Source organism: Macrotis lagotis, chromosome 1 (assembly GCF_037893015.1).
Source record: "Macrotis lagotis isolate mMagLag1 chromosome 1, bilby.v1.9.chrom.fasta, whole genome shotgun sequence".
NCBI classification, from domain to species: Eukaryota; Metazoa; Chordata; class Mammalia; order Peramelemorphia; family Peramelidae; genus Macrotis; species Macrotis lagotis.
The window spans coordinates 894,428,295-894,433,545 of NC_133658.1; positions in this window are offsets into that span (position 1 = coordinate 894,428,295).

Consider the following 5,251-nt stretch of genomic DNA (forward strand, 5'->3'; position numbering starts at 1 on the left):
GGGGAATGGAATGCCTAATACTCTGCATTCTAGAATCTCATCTTCACAAAAGCCAGCATTCCAGGAGCCACTTGTTTTAGAGGACGGAACATCCTTGATTATACATAGTTTATCTTTAGATTTCCCCAAAACTACCTGACTGGTTGTTTCCACTTGGAGGAGTTCCATCTTCAACACTTTTTCTCTGAATTCTTTCCTACCCCTTCCCCTCAACCTTCATTTTTGGACTATGTATATCCTCAGGAGTGGCAGTAGGGTATTGTGGATAGAGTACTGGATTTGGAGTCAGGAAAATCTAGGTTCAAATCCCTTCTCTTGACTAATATTGAACCTCCAATCTGGAGCCAGAAAAACTTGACTTCAAATCCAGCCTCACATGCTTACTCACTGGGTGACCTTGGGCAAGTCATTTCCCCTGTTTTTCTCAGTTCCCCCATCTGTAAAATGGAGAAAATAGTACTGTCCAATTTCCAGAGTTGCTGTGAGGACCAAATGAGATAATAATTGTAAAATTTTATGATATAGGAAGCACTAGATAAAATTGTTATTTTTGTTAATATTATTAATAGATATGTGGGCAAATTGTTGAATCTGTTCTTCAGGTATCTTCTTTGGACCTATTTACTAAATCCTAGAGTCACTATATTCTATTTTTTTATTACTTTTTTATTTAATATTTATTCTCATTTTGTACAATTTTTTATACATTAATAAAATATTCTTGTTTAAGAGTAAACAAATTACCCCCTCTCCCCCCAAAATATAGACTCACTTGAGCTATAAAGTAAAGGGGAGAGAAAAAAATTAAAAAAATAATAGTAATAATTGTAGGTATGGCCAGGTAGCACAGTGGATGGAGCACCAGGTCCAGAGCCAGGAGCACCTGAGCCCATATCTGGCCCCATACACCCAACAATCACCCAGCCGTGTGACATGCAAACCATCCCAACCCCACTGCCCTGCAAAAACCAAAAAAAAAAAAAAGAAAAAAAGACCAAAAATAAAATAAAATAAAATAGTAATAATAGTAGGGGTGGCTGGGTGGCGGACAGAGCACTGGTCCTTGAGCCAGGAGCACCTGGGTCTGAATCCAGCCTCAGACACCCAACAATCACCCTGCTATGTGGCCCCAGGTAGGCCCCCCAGCCCCATTTGCCCTGCACCCTCCCAAATAATAATAATAATAAAAAATGTGCTTCAGTCTTTGTTCCAACACCACCAACTCTGTCACAGGTGGATCACATTCTTTATGATAAGTCCATCACAAAAGTTACTTCAATATTTTTCCATCGTTGCCATTGCTGATCCAACTCCCTCCTTTTGTATTTCTCCACTACCATGTACTATATTTTCTCTCTCCTTTCACTCTGACTCTGTTGTAGGGTAGCTGAGTGGCACAGCAGACAGATCCCTGGTCCTGGGGCCAAGAGGCGCCGAGCCCCGCCCCCCCCCTTAGGCCCAGCATCACCTGGCCCTATGGTCCCAGACAGGCCATCCAATCCCAGCCCAATGCAAGAAGTAAAAAAGAAAATGTGTTATATCTGACCACTCTCCCCCCATAGTTCACCCTCTCCTCCATCACTCACATCCCCCACTTCCCCCGTCACCCCCCTCCTTTTTACTCCACATGTCTATACCCCATTGAGTATATATGCTGTTTGCTCTCATAGCCACCTCTGATGAGAGCAAAGATTCCCTCATTCCCCCTTGCCTTCCCCCTTTCCATATCATTGCAATAGCTCATTGTAATAAAGAAAAATCTTATTATATGAAACATCTTGGCCTATTCCCCTCTCCTTTTTCTTTCTCCAATTACATTTCCCTTTTCTCTATTGACTCCATTTTTGCACCATATTTTATCTTCAAATTCAGCTTTCTCCTGTACTTCATCTATAAAAGCTCCTTCTACCTTCTCTATTAATTGAGAAGGTTCATATGAGTATTATCAGTGTCATTTTTCTATGCAGGAATACATGCAGTTCATCATCATTAAGTCCCTCATATTTTCCCCTTCTCCTCCAATCTCTATGCTTCACCTGAGTCTTGTATTGAAGATAACCTTCTGTTCAGCTCTGGCCATTCCAATAGGAACATTTGAAATTCCCCTGGTTCATTGAAAGTCCATCTTTTTCCCTGGAAGAGGATGTTCAGTTTTGCTGGGTAGTTGATTCTCAGTTGCATTCTAAACTCTTTTACCTTCCGGTATATTATATTCCAAGCCCTACGAGCTTTTAATGTAGTTGCTGCTAAGTCCTGTGAGATCCTGATTGCAGCTCCACGGTATTTGAATTGTGTCCTTCTGGCTGCTTGTAATATTTTCTGTTTGACTTGGGAGTTCTGGAACTTGGTTATAATATTCCTGGGGGTTGGTTTTTTGGGATCTCTTTCTCAGGCGGATCGGTGGATTCTCTCCATTTCTATTTTGCCCTGTGCTTCTAGGATATCAAGGCAATTTTCCTGTAGCAATTCTTTGAAAATGATGTCAAGACTCTTTTCCTGATCATGACTTTCAGGTATTCCAATGATTTTTAAATTGTCTTTTCTAAATCTGTTTTCCATATCAGTTGTTTTTTCAATGAGGTGTTTCACATTTTCTTCTAATTTTTCATTCCTTTGGTTTTGAAGTATTGAGTCCTGATTTATCATACATGCATCAATCTCCCTGAGTTCTATTCTTTGTCTGAAGGATTTGTTTTCCTCAGAGAGCTTTCTTATCTCTTTTTCCATCTGGCCAATTCTGCTTTTTAAAACATTTTTCTCCTCAATAACTTTTTGAACTGTTTTATCCATTTGACCTAAGCTGGTTTTTAGCATGCTATTTTCTTCAGCACTTTTTTGGATTTCCTTGACTATGCTGCTGACTTCATTTTCATGTTTTTCTTGCATCTCTCTCAATTCTTTTTTCAGTTTTTCTTCTAACTCCCTCATTTGATTTTCAAAGTCTTTTTTGAGTTCTGTCATAGCCCAAGCCCAATTTCTGTTTTTCTTGGAGTCTTTAGATACAGGAGCTTGTGCTTCCTCATCTTCAGACTGAGTATATTGATCCCTCTTGGGATCATAGATAATGTATTTCTCAATGGTGTTCCTCTTTTATCTCTGCTTGCTCATTTCCCCAGTCTAAGCCTGTTTTGGGGGGTGCTTCCTGAGCTTTTGGGACACTCTCACAAGGGTCTCAATGTGTGAGGCTCTGTCCTCCCTCCTGGTCTGTGAATGACCATAAGTGCCCCCCCTCTGCCATGGGGCTGAGGTGGGGGGGGCCCTGCTGTTCTATGGGGGGGCCTAGATTTCGATCAGGCTCTGAATGTGGTCAGAGCCCCAGAGTCCTGTTCCAGGGGCAGAGCTCTGCAGTCTCTCTCTCTCTCTCTCTCCAGTTCCCTCCCTAGGTTGAAAGGGCTCATGCCCTGGGGGCTCCTGCTTACTGGCTCTGCCTGCTTCTGTTCCAAATCTGGGCTGGGGAAAGGCCAGTTGCTCACTGTGTGCCATGAGGGCTGGGCTTCACATGCTCACTCTGTCAGAGGTCCCCTGCTGTTCCCCCAATCTGTGCCTGGTGCTCCCCCGGGGCATAGGTCAGGAGATTCCCCCACTGCTGTGAGCTGGGGCTCCCAGTGCCCTGGGGCTGCCTCTGGGAGGCTGAAGTTCTTTTGCTCTGGTGGGCCACCCCTCCAACCTGGTGAAGCAGAGCCTTTATGCTCTTTTCCAGGTTACCTTGAGTAGGAGAACTGCCTCACTGGGTCCCTCTGTGGGTTCTGTCTGTCAAAAATTTAATTAAAGTCCTTAGTTTAGAAGTTTTATGAGAGAGTGCCTAAGACGTGATCTGCTCTTGTCGCCATCTTGGCTCTGCCCAGAATCCACTATATTCTATTTTGTGACTGTCATACAGAAGGTCCTAGCCTTAGGGATGAAAAGGACCTTAGTACTTGTCCATTCCATCTCCAATATTTCACAGATAAGGGAAATGGGGTGCGGAGTAGGTAAATAGACTTTCTGAAAGTCACACAGTTGGCAAAGAGCAGGGCTGGGATTCAAACTTGATTCCTCTGACTTTAAATACAAAGATCATTTCATTTTAACTCAACATCCCAAATCAATGGAATAGAAATCAATGGAAAAGAAAATAAAATGAAGCATTTAAGAGATTATTGGGCAGCTAGAGTGCCAGGTTCAGAGTCAGGAGAACCTGAGATCAAATCTGATCTGTAGTACTTCACAGCTGTGTGAACCTAGGTAAGTCAATTAACCCTGTTTGCCTCAGTTTCCTCATCTGTAAAATGTGCTGGAGAAGGAAATGCTAAATTGTCGAGAGAACCCCAAACATGGAAACAGGACATGACCAAATGACTAAACAACAATAACAAAATGCCTTCTATATGCTAAGAAATAGGGATACAAATTGCAAAGTAAGTCAGTCTCTTCCTATTCTGAAGTAACTTTCATTCCAATGAAGGGAAATAGTATATATAGAAGGATTTAGTTGAAGTTAAATTGATGTTAAAGCAAAAGAGTCCAAAGAATATACAGACTATATTCTATTTTATGGAGGTCATCTGCGGGATCCTGGTCTTAGGGTGAAAGGAACCTTAAAGGGTAGATTTCAAGGCCTGGTGGATGTTAAGGAGCAACAGTAGGGTTGATGAGAAAGCCCAGCGGTCCACCATAGTACTAGGAAGATTGTAAGATGGTAACTGCCTTCTCATTCAAGCATCATTGTTGGGAAGGGGGATAGCAGTCTTGAGGTTTACAGTAGAAATTGAACTCTGAGCTACTTCCGGCAGAGATACAGATTGTGAGGGCATTGGTATTTAGCCATGAGGGAGCACTCATTGTCTAGCCATGGAAGCTGAACTGAGGAGGGCCCTGGCTGCTGGGACTGCAACTTACCCCCGGTAAAATCAAGTTACATCTTTTCCACAGGTACTTCCAAAATTCTAATATTATCACAGATTCCAAGGGACACTGAATTGAAAGAAATTGGGAATTTTTATTATTCTTTCATAACACTACTCATGTCTTCTGACAGAAGGATTTCCTTCTCTAGTGTGAGAGCTTGGTTATTTTGGGGGTGGGGAAAGAAGAGTTGGGGATCAGATTGGATTCCTTATGAATAAGAATATTTTTCTAAATGAGTGGTGGAGGACTTATAAACAGGAAAAAGAAAAACAGTCCAAATGGGCTCTCTGGTACCTTTGGAAAGGTGAATGTCCCTATAATTATAGATTTGATGCTATGCTATTAAAACCATTATTGGTGACTT